Raw genomic sequence first — 16,439 nt, forward strand, 5'->3', positions numbered from 1 at the left:
TGTCCGGAACTGGATGTAGTGTGGTCAGACCAGAGTATGTGGAGATTCAGGTATGAGGTTGGCTTTGTCTCTGTCAAGGAGCTGCTGCTATGGATGGTTGATGAAGGGAAATCTCTGGAACTTCTAGCATTCACGGCATGGGGAGTATGGAATCAGAGGAACAAGACTCGCTTAATGCTGCAGTCCAGCCCGCTCCATCAGGTTGCTGCACTTGCACGGATCAGTTTGGTGCAGTACCGAAATAACCTGCAGGCTTCAGAGGTTCAAGTAGAGTGCAGCGGCAGGGGAGAAAATATATGGACGGCACCGCCGACCGGTTTTGTTAAGATTAACTTTGATGGAGCAAATGGTGAATCCTCAAGGACGTCTGGTGTGGGAGTGGTGATTCGAGACTCGGAGGGGGCTGTTTTGGCGTCCTGTGCAGAGAAACTAAGCCAACAATTCAAGGCAGAGGACTTGGAAGCTTTGGCTGCGTTGAAGGCCCTATCCTTTGCTCATGAGCTGGGCTTCCAGAATATTATCCTTGAAGGTGATGCGTTGAACTTAATTCAAGCATTGAAGGCACAAGAACAAACCTTACTGCCGTGGGGTCTGCTGGTTGAAGATGTGAAAGAGTATGGAAAAAATTTTAGAAGAGTATTGTATTCTCATGTTATGAGAAATGGCAATAGTGTAGCTCATAATCTGGCCAAATATGCTTTACGCATACCAGATTTCCAAGTTTGGATGGAGGATGTTCCAATCCATATTGTTCAGTTTTTACAGTTGGATGTAGCTCAATTACGTTAATGAAATTCATAAGTTCTTTCTCAAAAAAAAAAAACATTTAGATTTGAAAAATTAACTAGAGTTTTATCATTAAACTGACACTTTCTAGTATTTTTTTTTTTCATAAGAAACACACAAGTCACAAGTTTCTGGTCAATGCCAGCATTATAGTATAGGCAAATGAGGCGGTCACCTAAGGCCTCTAAGTAAAAAAATGCCCTCAAATTTTAACCAATAGAGTTTTTTTTTTTTTATTGCAATAGTATTAATTAAGCTCAAATATTAGCCAATAAATAAAATAATAATTTTTTATCGAATGAAAAACAAGAAAAAAAGAAGAAGAGAGAAATGTTACATCCACAACATTTTTTCAACAAATCTTAAATGGAATATTGTTACGGGATGTTATTGGTGGCAAAAAAGTAATTTTACCGACGGGTTCAAATTAAAACCAATAACAACTAGGGATGGCCATGGGTAGGATATGGATTGGGTATACCCATACCCAACCCGAAAAGTTTGCCCATGGATACCCAATTATTAATATCGATTAATATACATACCCGAATCTTACCCGAATATATTATCCATGGATATCCATACCCTACCTAAAACTCGAAACCCATTTAAATTTTTTTTTTAAAATCCAAAACATTTTAACGTAAAAACTAACCAATCTTAAAAAAGAAAAAACTAATCAATAAAAAAATTTTAAAAAAAATTTCTCAACAAACGCTTTTTCTCTTTCCTCTCTTTCCTCATCTTTCTTACTAATTCTAAAGAAACTATCTCTCAACCAACTCCTCCTCATAGCTTGAGTAATATGAAACAGGGTTGCTCTCTCGCTAGCCTACCCTTTTGTGCATGCTACTCTGCTCTTTGGCTTTCCTCAATACATTCTGGAAAATGGTGTAAAAGCTCATTGAAGCTATAGAGGAAATCAATTCCAAATATTGCATTGGAGTGGGAGGATATGGAAGTGTTTACAAAGCTGTCTTACCAGCAAAGTCAAGTTATTCCTGTGAAGAAACTTCACCACTACTTGACGATGAGAAATCCAATCAAAAAGCCTTCATGAGCGAGATTCGTGCCTCAATAGAAATAAGACATCGTAACATTGTGAAGTTGTATGGTTTTTGTTCACATCTAAAGTCTCTCTTTTGGTTTATGAGTTTTTGGGAGGAGGAGGCTTGGTGAATTTACTAAATAGTGAGGAAGGAACAAAGGAATTTGATTGGATTAAGAGAGTCAACATCATAAAAGGTGTGGCAAATGCTTTATCTTATATGCAGGGACAGAGGCACACTTAGGTTGTGGGGGGCAATGGCTCCCCCAATTTTTTTATTATTAAAAATTACTAGTATATATATAGGTACTAGTTTTAGAAATTTTATTCTATAAAATTATACTTTGTCCCTCTTAACAATATCATTTTTTTCCCCCTGAAAGTAATACTGCAATCACAAACTTTTCTATAACATTTTTACAAACCGATGAGGTACAAATTATTACTCTTTCATATTTGAGCCCACCACTTATATCACATTTATATTTACTAATAACCACTCACCATATCAGTAATTTGTAAATAAATTTGTTGCTCTAACATTTTTCCTCCTTTTAAAGGCCATAAAAAAATTTTTACATCTAAAACAAAATATACAAGCCCAAAACAATTAACTCTACAACAAAAATTGCCAATAATAAAGCTAAAAAAAAAAATAAGTCTAATCAATAAATTTTACCCATGAAAGACAAAAAAGAAAAGAAAAGGAAAAAAAAAAAAAAAAACACTTGGAGTTGTCGCACGCAGACAGTAGCAAAACTACCCCCCAACCCCAAGTCATGATTTCGTCCCTACTTATATGCACTATGATCTAGTAAGAATATATGTTCTATTGGATCAAGAGTACGAGGCTCACATCTTTGATTTGGACACTGCTAGGCTTTTGAAGTCAAATTCATCCAACTAGAGTCCCTGGACTTCACTTGCTGGCACCTTTGTGTACATGGCTCCAAGTTAATTTCTTTGTTGCTGTCTATAGTTTGTTTTCTATTGGTCATTTTGTTCTGTCAGAAAAATTGATGTTTTGGATTGAAAAATAATTAGGGTTGTGAACCTATGGACTAGCTAAATGCTTTTTTTTTTTTTTTTGGGTCTACTTTTTGCCTACTTTTCCGCTATATTCTATCGTTTTACTGTCAAAAAAAAGAAAAAAAAGAAAAAAAAAAAAAAAAGAGACTTTTCTGCTATTTTTTTTTATAGGACTTTTCTGCTATTTTTAGTTTAGGATTAGTTATTACTTAGAGTAACTGCATCGGTCCATGGATAGTCTTGCAAAATACAAAAAGCAACTCATTTTACACATTTTGACCAAAAAAACACCCACATCAGTGGGTGTAAAATTATGCATAAATGCACAAGAGCTATAATAACTGTGCATATATGCATCTGCAAAACCAACGCCATCATCTGCTTCTTCACACACACTCCCACAGATAAAAAATAAAAAATCAACCACAAAATCAACAACAAAATCAACCATAGACACCACAAAACCAAACACACCCACACGCGGACACACCAACAGAGACAGAGAGAGTGGATTGGCGCTTGTAGATTGCCGCTTGTGGCGGATCGGTATGCTTGGATTGGAGTGCTTGGATCGGCGTGCTTGGATCGGAGTGCTTGGATCGGTGTGTTTGGATCGGCGTGCTTGGATTGGAGTGCTTGGATCAGCATGCTTGGATCGGAGTTCAGATGGAATAGATCGGCATCGTGCTTGGATCGGAATTTCAGAGAGGAGTTTGGAATAGAAAGGAGTTTCAGAGAGGAGTGAGTTTGTTGGAATAGAGAGGAGTTTCGTGAGCTTGTTGGAATAGAGAGGAGTTTCAGAGGAGTCTAGAATAGGAGTCTCGTGAGTGGAGAGAGAGAGTTTGAGATAAATTAATAAAAAAAGTGAGAAAAATGATTATTAAATAAAATAGAGGGTAGAATAAATAAATTGATGTGGGTGTTTTGTAAAAATGGGTGTGTAAAATAGAAAAAGTAGGTTTTTAGTGTAAAATAGAAGGAAAATTTTACACTAACTGATGTGGTTGCTCTTATACCATATATTAAGGCCAACAGAAATAAACAATTCATATAAAAAATTGTAGCGAGTTTATTCATATATATAGACCTATATGCTTTATTGTAGAATAATACAAAATTTTTTGCTGCATTTTTACCTCATATATAAGAGATAAGTTATCAGGTAGCATAAATCATTTAACACCTTTTCTTTTGTATTTAGTCTATGGAAAACGAAACTAATACCTGTGGAGATAAGATACTTAGATAATGGTATTGGGCCATGAGCCACACTTGAGGATGCCAAAGAGCCCAAGGACAAACAAGTATTAATAAGGGCAAGTAGGTTATTGGGCTGAGGACGAGGGCTGGTCACAACAAGTAGGTGATGTTGTCCGAGGGGCTAAACTTCCTTGGGAAACAGAGTGGAAATCTGAAGTCCGACCATCCAGCAGGTATTGGACAGTGGGCAACCATGCTTGGGAGGATAAGCTTCAGAGAGGTGAGTCAACAGAGAATTGAGAAATATCTGGGATGAAAGCTGCTACCACTACATTGAATGTTCTGCACCTAACTAACTGGCCGCATTAATATGGAGGTGATGCCTGAATAGTGACTTCTAGCTTTACAGCTGCACACAAAGATTTCAAGAAAGTTCTGATGGGACAAGTATCAGGAAGATGGGTTATTTGATCAACAAGTGGAAGGCTAAGATGAAAGAGGAGAAGGAGTATAAAAGGAAAAAGGATTCCTTTACAGGGGGATCATCTGAAAAAGAAGGAAAAAGGAAAGAATTGCATGTAACTAAGAACTCTTAATATATGTACAAGTTTGAAATATATATACATAAGAACATACCTTCCTCGGACTTGACCGAGGAGCATTTTTCTCTTCAAATTATACTTCTCAATAGTTCCAACCCTAACAAACTCATTGTGATTCACATTTAACTCACTAAGTCTTCATTTCTTAGACCCTCTCTCTAACAAATTTATTGTTGTGGGCTTGTTGGGCCTTGGTTCATATCTTTTGGGCTTTAGGTCAATTCAGTCCCTACAATACCTATTATGTTTCTATTTTAGCATAATTAGAAAAAATAATTTCTTATATTAAAAGAGACAAAAACATCTGCATAAACTAATGCAAATACTCTTAAATTTAGCACCTCTAATATCCATTTTATAGGTCCTATCCTAAAAAACTTGAATAATTGCACTAGCCTATATATATATATAAATATATATATATATATATATATATCATGTAATCAAAATAAATAATATAAGTGGGTTCCAGTTAGCTTAATTGGTAAAGTTTCTGATGGTTGAATAAGAGATCTGGGGTTCAATCCTCGCCTACATCAAAAACCGATTGGTGTCTTAGTCTGATGATAAAGAACTATTATCAGGAGTGGACGCCATATGTTGAAACTCTCTAAAAAAAAAAGTATTTGGTTCCTTACATTTACATCATATTTCAATTTGATTCTTATTAACCTTTCAATTATATCAATTTGGTTCCTAACCTTTTAATATTGTGTCAATTTAGTTTTTGTCGTTATCTTTTAGATGTAAATTGTTGATGTGGCAAATAGCCAAAATAAAAATTTAGCTTATTGCCACATTAATGGAAACTAATTTTATTTTTTGGCTGTTAACCACGTCATCAATTTCCATCCAAAAGATAATGTAAGAGTCTAAATTAAAATGGCATTGAAAAGTTTGGGACCAAATTTACATAGTTGAAAGGTTAGAGACCGATTGGTGTCTTAGTCTGATGATAAAGAGCTATTATCAGGAGTGGACGCCATATGTTGAAACTCTCTAAAAAAAAAAGTATTTGGTTCCTTACATTTACATCATATTTCAATTTGATTCTTATTAACCTTTCAATTATATCAATTTGGTTCCTAACCTTTTAATATTGTGTCAATTTAGTTTTTGTCGTTATCTTTTAGATGTAAATTGTTGATGTGGCAAATAGCCAAAATAAAAATTTAGCTTATTGCCACATTAATGGAAACTAATTTTATTTTTTGGCTGTTAACCACGTCATCAATTTCCATCCAAAAGATAATGTAAGAGTCTAAATTAAAATGGCATTGAAAAGTTTGGGACCAAATTAACATAGTTGAAAGGTTAGAGACCGATTGGTGTCTTAGTCTGATGATAAAGAGCTATTATCAGGAGCAGACGCCATATGTTGAAACTCTCTAAAAAAAAAAAAGGTATTTGGTTCCTTACATTTACACCATATTTCAATTTGATTCCTATTAACCTTTCAATTGTATCAATTTGGTTCCTAACCTTTCAATATCGTGTCAATTTAGTTTTTGTCGTTATCTTTTAGATGTAAATTGTTGATGTGGCAAATAGCCAAAATAAAAATTTAGCTTATTGCCACATTAATGGAAACTAATTTTATTTTTTGGCTGTTAACCACGTCATCAATTTCCATCCAAAAGATAATGTAAGAGTCTAAATTAAAACGGCATTGAAAAGTTTGGGACCAAATTAACACAGTTGAAAAGGTTAGAGACCAAATTCAAATATGGTGTAAAGGATAGAGATACGTAGTTTACTCTAAAATAATTGATATGTAGTCAATTACAATAAAATTAAGAATATAATTTAAAGACATAAAATTTAAACATGTAATTTGATTCCTTAAGATAAAATGAGAAAATAAATCAATATAAAAATGTTAAAGAATATAGAAATATACTTGCGTATATGTGCGTCATTGCCTTGAATGCTTTTAAAAAATAATATAGAATTCATCATATCTTTGTCTATTATTCGAAGCAGTAGAAATGTGGGTTTATAGAAAAAATATCAAAAGTTTGAAATTGTAAAAAAGTCAAGAGATGGAAGAGAAAAATGTTAGTGGAGACTAGGGTTTTTAGACTTTTTTGCACAATAATGTTATAGACAATTGAATCAAAAGTTTGAAATCGTAAAAAAGTCAAGAGATGGAAGAGAAAAATGTTAGTGGAGAAACTAGAGTTTTTAGAATTTTTTGCACAATAATGTTATAGACAATTGATGAGGTCGATTGTGAGTGGTGGGTTCGTGAGTATTAGTTGTGTCCACATTATACAGTCAACTACTTCAATAATTGTGAAATTTGTTGTGAGAAATAAGTTATATCCATAGCATAGTTGAAAGGTTAGAGACCAAATTGAAATATGGTGTAAATGATAGAGACCAAATACGTAGTTTACTCTAAAATAATTGATATGTAGTCAATTACAATAAAATTTAGAATATAATTTAAAGACATAAAATTTAAACATGTAATTAGATTCCTTAAGACAAAATGAGAAAATAAATCAATATAAAAATGTTAAAGAATATAGAAATATAGTTGCGTATATGTGTGTCATTGCCTTGAATGGTTTAAAAAAATAATGTTAGTTACTATTTTTTATTTTTAGTTTCACATTTACCATTAGTCATACTCCAAGAGACTAACTACGTGTATGATTAGTTATTTAATTATATTTGTTTATACATTCTATGGTTGTTGTCTTACTGATATATATTTATACTAAATTATATTTAGAATACTATTTTAGATTATTGTTAAATGTATACAATATGGAAACTATAAATATATAAAAAAATTATTTAATTTTTTTTACTTGTTCCCCATGAAAAATTCCTAACTCCACCACTACTAACCCACCTAAAAAAATCCTAGAGCTACCATTGATGACCAACACATATCCCCTTAAGGTCAAGTCCAGACGAAATGCTCTCCATTGCAAATATTGGATTTGCTTGGTTGCACTCAACTTCTACTATCTCCTGCTACAACACAAGTTTTCTTAACAACTATTTAAATGGAAATTGCATTTATGAAAATATTAAAACTCTGGAGAAATTTTGCCTCAAGGACGCTATCTTTTCTCTCCTATTTTCTCTCAAAATTAAAGAGATAGAATTTTGGTGGACCCAAGGAAAAACACCTAGCCCCAACAAAATTCCCTCCCCCTCCCAACCAAACACCCCTCCCACCCATTTTCTCTCATTTCTTTTCTATCCTCCTTATTTCATCTCCAACCAAATGGACCATTAGTGATATCATGGTCCAAGTGGCCCAAACCATATCAGGGCCTTAAAAACCTAAACCAAAACCTATCATAGGCTTGTAATAAAAGTAAACTCATCCCGAGTTAGTCTACCATTGACCAAAGATTTTCTAGTATATAAACCATGGATTGAGTTCATTATAATGCGCTGTTTGTCTCAGCAATGACGTTTTCTAAAAAACGAGTCATTTTCCAAGAAGTATTTTTTATAAAACTATCTCATTTTCTAATGTTTGGTAGCAACTTTAAATGAGTTGAAAAACAACCTCCTAACTTCCCTTATTTAGCTTGCTGTGAGATATAGTTGTTTTCCAAAAAAATTTAATGGAAAACAATCTCTAAAAATAAGCCATACTTTTTATGTTGACCAAAGATAGTTTTCCTTTGACTCATATTTTTTTATGCTACCAAACACTAGAAAACATGAAAAACTATCTTTACACAAGGTTTTCCATCGAAACAAATGGAGCAAAAAAACCAAGTTTAGTAGCAAAGACGTAGAATTTATTTTCTCTTTTCTTTTTTGTCACTTTGAATTACACAACAACTTTAACAAATGACATATTTTGAGTATAGACTTGAGACAGATGAAGGTTATTTAGTACATCATGTGCCCTAGAGTTTGGCCATGCGTTCTATTTTTCTATTACTGGAAAAGAGTTATTTTGGATGGGGTTATTTTTACTCTCTCTCTCTCTATATATATATAGAGACACACACATATACATACACACTCTTGAGTAATGTATTGAATATACTTGTTAAGGATTCAAATAAAAACTCTTTTTGCTTTTATTAGTGAAATTCTCAACTTTGCATTTCGATGTGTACATTCTTGCCAATCAAACATAATACAGTAAAACAAGATAAATGGTTTACTGGGAGGGGATGTATGTGAAGAACTAGAGAAATGGCAATAGGAACACAAACAAAACAAGTTATTAGATAGTTGAGCTTCCGAGATCAACTACTTCTCCAGTTCTCCTAATTTGATTGTGTGTAATGTATTTGGCAAAGGTGGTTTCCCAGTTAAAAGTTCTTGAGAAACTTGTTGCATTGTTTGGGCGATATATTATGCAATACTACTATAATAAACGGCAATGGGGACGTGCTAGATTCTCGTTTAATTTAATTATCTATAGAATCAACGATATATTACATATTACAGATGATATACTACTACACGTCACTTTTTAATCATTTTCACAAAGAAACATAGTGGGTAATGGTTAGTTTAGTTGTCTATGGACTAAATACAAACAAAATGAGTGGTTAGTTTATTTGTCTATAGACTTTTTTTTTTTTTTTTTTTTTTTAATAGGAAACTTGTAATTTTATTAACAAAAATAAATTTAGTACATCATGAGTAATAGCTGACTCAATTAGCAATGAATTAGCTTCTATCCAGGTTACAAAAGGCATGTTTAACCAAAATATGTGCTGCCTTATTACCTTGACGCCTCACATGGGATACTTGAGCTACTCTAAAATCCTAGAGCTGATGATGTACCCCAGCTAAAATATTTGAGATAATCATATGTGATGTGCATAAACCTAATAAGAGAGCATCAAACACGATCTTGGAGTCACATTCAAGGATCACTTCCCCTGTACCAACATCCCAAGCAAATGAAACCCCAACCTCCATAGCTTTGGCCTCAATTTCCCAAGGTCCTAGTGGCTGTTGAACTTGTTTGCTTAAAGTTGCTACCACCCTACCTTCATGGTCTCAAATTACCACACCTACCCTAGCCTGGCCAGATTGACTAAAAACCGCTCCATTTTCATTTGTCTTGAAGAAGAAAGTGAATTTCTGAGAAAATTCTGAAGAGAATCTTTGAGAGAATATGATGTATTGAAAAATGAATATTCCTCACCGAATAGATTACAAGTGATTAGGACTCTTATACAATTAATCATATCATAACTGCCTCTAACAGAATTTAGGCGCTAAAACAGTAGCTTGACAGGATTCCTAATGACCAATAGATTAGAGACACGTGTGCTTAAATGTAATTAACTGAACTACTAACATTCTACTAAGCTACACAGTTTTAATTGATGCTCTAATCCCTAAACTACAAGTCGTATCTGCTCTTCCTTGTGACAGATTGAACTTGGGCTTGCTGGTTGCTAGACTTGCTCTACTTGGGCTTGCTGGACTGGACTTGTTCTGCTTCTGAAGCCTCAGATAGCTTTACATGTCTATAGACTAAATATAGGAGGAACGTGGTTTTATTATTTATGCAACCTAATAACTTGCCTATTATATAGTAAAAATGTAGCAAAATTTGTATTATGCGACAATTAAGAATATGTTGGAATTATTTAAAGGTCTACATTCTGAACAAAAAAAAAAAATCATTGAGTGATTAAGGTTGTGTTTGGTAACAATTTTTGTTTTCTATTTTCAAAAACTTGTTTTTGGGAATATAAAGAAAAAAAATTCTTGTATTTTTTGAAATAAAAAACATATTTGGTTAGTTGAAATTTTTTTTTTTTGAAAAAAAATAGAAAATACTAAAATATGTTGTTACTAGGATTTGAACTCTAATGCTAACTCATGAAATAATTAAGATAGATTTATTAAATTAAATGCGTATTTTCATTGATTTTTGAAAATTAAAAACTGAAAACAGCTTTACTGTTTTCAGTTTCTTTACAAATTGAGTTTTGAGAACAATTTTTATTTTTTGTTCTTTTTGGGTTACCAAACAAGTTTTTTAGTCTCAAAAATAAAAAATTGTTTTTAGAAACAGAAAATAAGAGGAAAAAACAGTTACCAAACATATCCTAAATTTCTTCTATATAAATTAATTTTTACTATGAACCTAATAATGGTATAATAAATAATAATTAGTCTTTTACTAACTTTAGACTAACCCTACGGTTTTAATAAAGTTAAATTGCTTACCCTGTGAGTACAGAGACCTATAACGATTAACAAGTACGAACTTTAAAATGTAATAACATGAAATAGCTAAAAAGCCTTAGTAGTGGGGCGTAGGTCGTATAACTATGGCAATTGGCTGTTCGGTGTCCATGTGGGCTTCTACTATGGATGTTCTTCTCACTTTGATTCTCATATATCAGCTATTTCAATTTTTTTTTCACATCTACTTTGTATGTGTTAAAATATAGACATTTTAAAAGTGGGGATATTTTCACATCAAAATTGTGGAGTTATATATATATATATGTGTGTGTGTGTGTGTGTGTTAAATAATGGTATAAATGAGGGTGAAAGAATATTTAGCTAGTTATTTATACTATGATATTGGGTGCTCCCTACGCAATGGTTTCAACCTCTTTGAGATAATCATTGACTTATCCTGTCAGCAAGTTGGAGATTCTAATTACACATCACCCCACAGTTCCAATTTTTATGATAGACGACAAAATAACAAATTGAAAACTTCTATTTTGAAAGACTATAGAAAGGGGTGGCAATTTTTATCCATATCCATGAATCCACCCATTACCCACCTTATTTGGATAAGTCTTAACCCAACCCATTTGAATATTTGGGTTAAATGGGTAAAGACTCATTTGGTTATTTAATTAGATGGGTCTAAATGGATAATCCCACTAATACCCACTAAACCCATCTAAAATTTAAATAAATAACATAAAATCTAAATTTCTAGAAAATGACTAAAATACCCCTGAAACTTAAAAAATGACCAAAATACTCCCGAAACCTAAAAAATGACCAAAATACCCCCCAAAACCTGAAAATGACCAAAATACCCCTCCAAAGCCCGAAAATTACCAAAATACCCCCAAAACCAAGAAAATGACCAAAATATCCCTGAAACCCAAAAAATGACCAAAATACCTCCAAAACCGAGCAAATGACCAAAATACCCCCAAAACCTAAAAATTACCAAAATACCTCTAAAACCCAAAAAATGAACAAAATACCCCTAAAACCTAAAAATTACTAAAATACCGCCAAAACCCAAAAAATGACCAAAATACCCTCGAAACCTAAAAATGACCAAAATACCTCCAAAACCCAAAAAATTACCAAAATACCCCTAAAACCCAAAAAATGACCAAAATACTCCCAAAACCCAAAAAATGACCAATATACCTCTGAAACCCACAAAATGACCAAAATACCCGTAAAACCTAAAAATGACCAAAATACCTCCAAAACCCAAAAAATAACAAAAATACCCTCGAAACCCAAAAAATGACCAAAATTCCCCCAAAACCCAAAAAATGACCAAAATACCCCCAAAACCCACAAAATGACCAAAATACCTCCAAAATCTCTAAAATGAGCAAAATACCTCCCAAAACCTCTCAAATGTCCAAAATATCCCCAAAACCCAAAAACTGACCAAAATACCCTCAAAACCCAAAAAATGACCAAAATACCCCAAACCCACAAAATGAGAAAAATACCTCCAAAACCTCTAAAATGAGCAAAATACCCCCCCCCCCCCAAACCTCTAAAATGTCCAAAATATCCCCAAAACCCAAAAATTACCAAAATAACCTAAAAACCCAAAAAATGACCAAAATGCTTCCTAAACCTAAAAAATGACCAAAATACCCCCTAAACCTTAAAAATGACCGAAATACCTTTGAAACCTTAAAATTACCAAAAATACCCCTGAAACCTAAAAAATGACCAAAATACCTCTGAAACCTATAAAATGATTAAAATACCCCAAGACCTAAAAAATGACTAAAATAACCCCAAAACCTAAAACAATGACCAAAATACCCCCAAAAACCTAAAAAAATGACTAAAATACCCCCAAAACCTAACAATTACCAAAATACACCCTAAACCTAAAAAATTACCAAAATACTCCCTAAACCTAAAAAATTACCAAAATACTCCATGAACCTAAAAAATTACCGAAATACCTCTAAAACCTAAAAAATAACTGAAATACCCCAGAAACCTAAAAAAATTATCAAAATACCCTAAAACCTAAAAAATGATCGAAATACCCCCAAAACCCTAAAAAAATGACCAAAATAACCCCAATTCCTAAAAAAAATGATCGATAAAAACCCCTGAAACCCAAATTATGACCAAAATGCCCCTAAACATGTAAAATGACCAAAATACACCTGAAACATCTAAAATTACCGAAATAGAGGTTTTAGGGTATTTTTGATGTTTCAAGGATATTTTTGACAAATTAAAGGTTCTAAGAGTCTTTCATTCATTTTATACGTTTCGAGGGAATTTTGGTAATTTTTTAGATTTCAGGGTTATTTTGATCATCTTTTAAATTCTAAGGGTATTTTAGCCATTTTTTAGGTTACGGGGGCATTTCTGTCATCTTTTAGTTTTAGGGTTATTTCGGTAAATTTCTGGGGTTCAGAAGTATTTTGGTTATTTTTAGGTTTTGGGGTATTTCGGTAATTTTTTTGGTTTCGGTAGTATTTTGGTCATTTTTAGGTTCCGAGGGTATTTCGGTCATTTTTTGGGTTTCAAGGGTATTTGGTATTTTTTGAGTTTCGGGGTATTTTTGGTTTTTTTTTTTTGAGGTTTTGAGGGTATTTTGGTCATTTTTAGGTTTTAGGGGTATTTTGGTAATTTTTTGGGTTTCGAGGGTATCTTTGTAATTTTTAGGTTTTGGGGGTATTTTGGACAGTTTTTGGGGTTTCGGGGGTATTTTGGTAATTTTCTAGGTTTCAGGGTATTTTGATCATTTTTTGGGTTTCGGGAGTATTTTGGCTATTTTTTGGGTTTCGGGGGTATTTTGGTCATTTTTTGGGTTTTGGAAGTATTTTGGTCATTTTTTGGGTTTTGGGGGTACTTTGGTCATTTTTTGGGTTTTGAAGGTATTTTGGTCATTTTTAGGTTTTGATGGTATTTTGGTCATTTTTTTGGGTTTTAAGGGTATTTTGGTCATTTTTTGGGTTTTGGGGGTATTTTGGTCATTTTCAAGTTTTAGAGGTATTTTGGTCATTTTTTTGGGTTTTTGGGGTACTTTGGTCATTTTTTGGGTTTCGAAGGTATTTTAGTCATTTTTTAGGTTTTGATGGTATTTTGGTCCTTTTTTGGGTTTTGGGGGTATTTTGGTCATTTTAGGTTTTGGAGGTATTTTGGTCATTTTTTAGGTTTTGGGAGGTATTTTGGTAATTTTTGATTTCGGGGGTATTTTGGTCATTTTATGAGTTTTGGGGGTATTTTGGTCATTTTTTGGGTTTCAGGGGGTATTTTGGTCATTTTAGTGGTTTTTAAGCATATTTGGTGATTTTAGAGATATCAAGGGTATTTTGGTCATTTTAGAGGTTTCATGGGTATTTTACTAATTTTAGAGATTTTGGGGATAATTTTGGATGTCCAAGGGTATATTGGTAATTTTGGAAGATTAGGGGTATTTGCATCATTTTAGGTATTTTGGAGGTCAAGAGGGTATTCAAGTAGTTTTAGAGGTATTTTGGTCATATTGGGTTAAATGGGTGGGTTACTAATTAAATGGGTCTCCGTTTATATATAAATTAATTATCCATTACCAACCCAACCCATTTAATTAGTAACCCACCCATTTAACCCAATATGACCAAAATACCTCTAAAACTACTTGAATACCCTCTTGACCTCCAAAATACCTAAAATGATGCAAATACCCCTAATCTTCCAAAATTACCAATATACCCTTGGACATCCAAAATTATCCCCAAAATCTCTAAAATTAGTAAAATACCCATGAAACCTCTAAAATGACCAAAATACCCTTGATATCTCTAAAATCACCAAATATGCTTAAAAACCACTAAAATGACCAAAATACCCCCTGAAACCCAAAAAATGACCAAAATACCCCCAAAACTCATAAAATGACCAAAATACCCCCGAAATCAAAAATTACCAAAATACCTCCCAAAACCTAAAAAATGACCAAAATACCTCCAAAACCTAAAATGACCAAAATACCCCCAAAACCCAAAAAAGGACCAAAATACCATCAAAACCTAAAAAATGACTAAAATACCTTCGAAACCCAAAAAATGACCAAAGTACCCCAAAAACCCAAAAAAATGACCAAAATACCTCTAAAACTTGAAAATGACCAAAATACCCCCAAAACCCAAAAAATGACCAAAATACCCTTAAAACCCAAAAAAATGACCAAAATACCATCAAAACCTAAAAATGACCAAAATACCTTCAAAACCCAAAAAATGACCAAAGTACCCCCAAAACCCAAAAAATGACCAAAATACTTCCAAAACCCAAAAAATGACCAAAATACCCCCGAAACCCAAAAAATAGCCAAAATACTCCCGAAACCCAAAAAATGATCAAAATACCCTGAAACCTAGAAAATTACCAAAATACCCCCGAAACCCCAAAAACTGTCCAAAATACCCCCAAAACCTAAAAATTACAAAGATACCCTCGAAACCCAAAAAATTACCAAAATACCCCTAAAACCTAAAAATGACCAAAATACCCTCAAAACCTCAAAAAAAAAAAACCAAAAATACCCCGAAACTCAAAAAATACCAAATACCCTTGAAACCCAAAAAATGACCGAAATACCCTCGGAACCTAAAAATGACCAAAATACTACCGAAACCAAAAAAATTACCGAAATACCCCAAAACCTAAAAATAACCAAAATACTTCTGAACCCCAGAAATTTACCGAAATAACCCTAAAACTAAAAGATGACAGAAATGCCCCCGTAACCTAAAAAATGGCTAAAATACCCTTAGAATTTAAAAGATGATCAAAATAACCCTGAAATCTAAAAAATTACCAAAATTCCCTCGAAACGTATAAAATGAATGAAAGACTCTTAGAACCTTTAATTTGTCAAAAATATCCTTGAAACATCAAAAATACCCTAAAACCTCTATTTCGGTAATTTTAGATGTTTCAGGTGTATTTTGGTCATTTTACATGTTTAGGGGCATTTTGGTCATAATTTGGGTTTCAGGGGTTTTTATCGATCATTTTTTTTAGGAATTGGGGTTATTTTGGTCATTTTTTTAGGGTTTTGGGGGTATTTCGATCATTTTTTAGGTTTTAGGGTATTTTGATAATTTTTTTAGGTTTCTGGGGTATTTCAGTTATTTTTTAGGTTTTAGAGGTATTTCGGTAATTTTTTAGGTTCATGGAGTATTTTGGTAATTTTTTAGGTTTAGGGAGTATTTTGGTAATTTTTTAGGTTTAGGGTGTATTTTGGTAATTGTTAGGTTTTGGGGGTATTTTAGTCATTTTTTTAGGTTTTTGGGGGTATTTTGGTCATTGTTTTAGGTTTTGGGGTTATTTTAGTCATTTTTTAGGTCTTGGGGTATTTTAATCATTTTATAGGTTTCAGAGGTATTTTGGTCATTTTTTAGGTTTCAGGGGTATTTTTGGTAATTTTAAGGTTTCAAAGGTATTTCGGTCATTTTTAAGGTTTAGGGGGTATTTTGGTCATTTTTTAGGTTTAGGAAGCATTTTGGTCATTTTTTGGGTTTTTAGGTTATTTTGGTAATTTTTGGGTTTTGGGGATATTTTGGACATTTTAGAGGTTT

The sequence above is a fragment of the Quercus lobata genome, chromosome 6, assembly GCF_001633185.2.
Source record: "Quercus lobata isolate SW786 chromosome 6, ValleyOak3.0 Primary Assembly, whole genome shotgun sequence".
Taxonomy (NCBI): domain Eukaryota; kingdom Viridiplantae; phylum Streptophyta; class Magnoliopsida; order Fagales; family Fagaceae; genus Quercus; species Quercus lobata.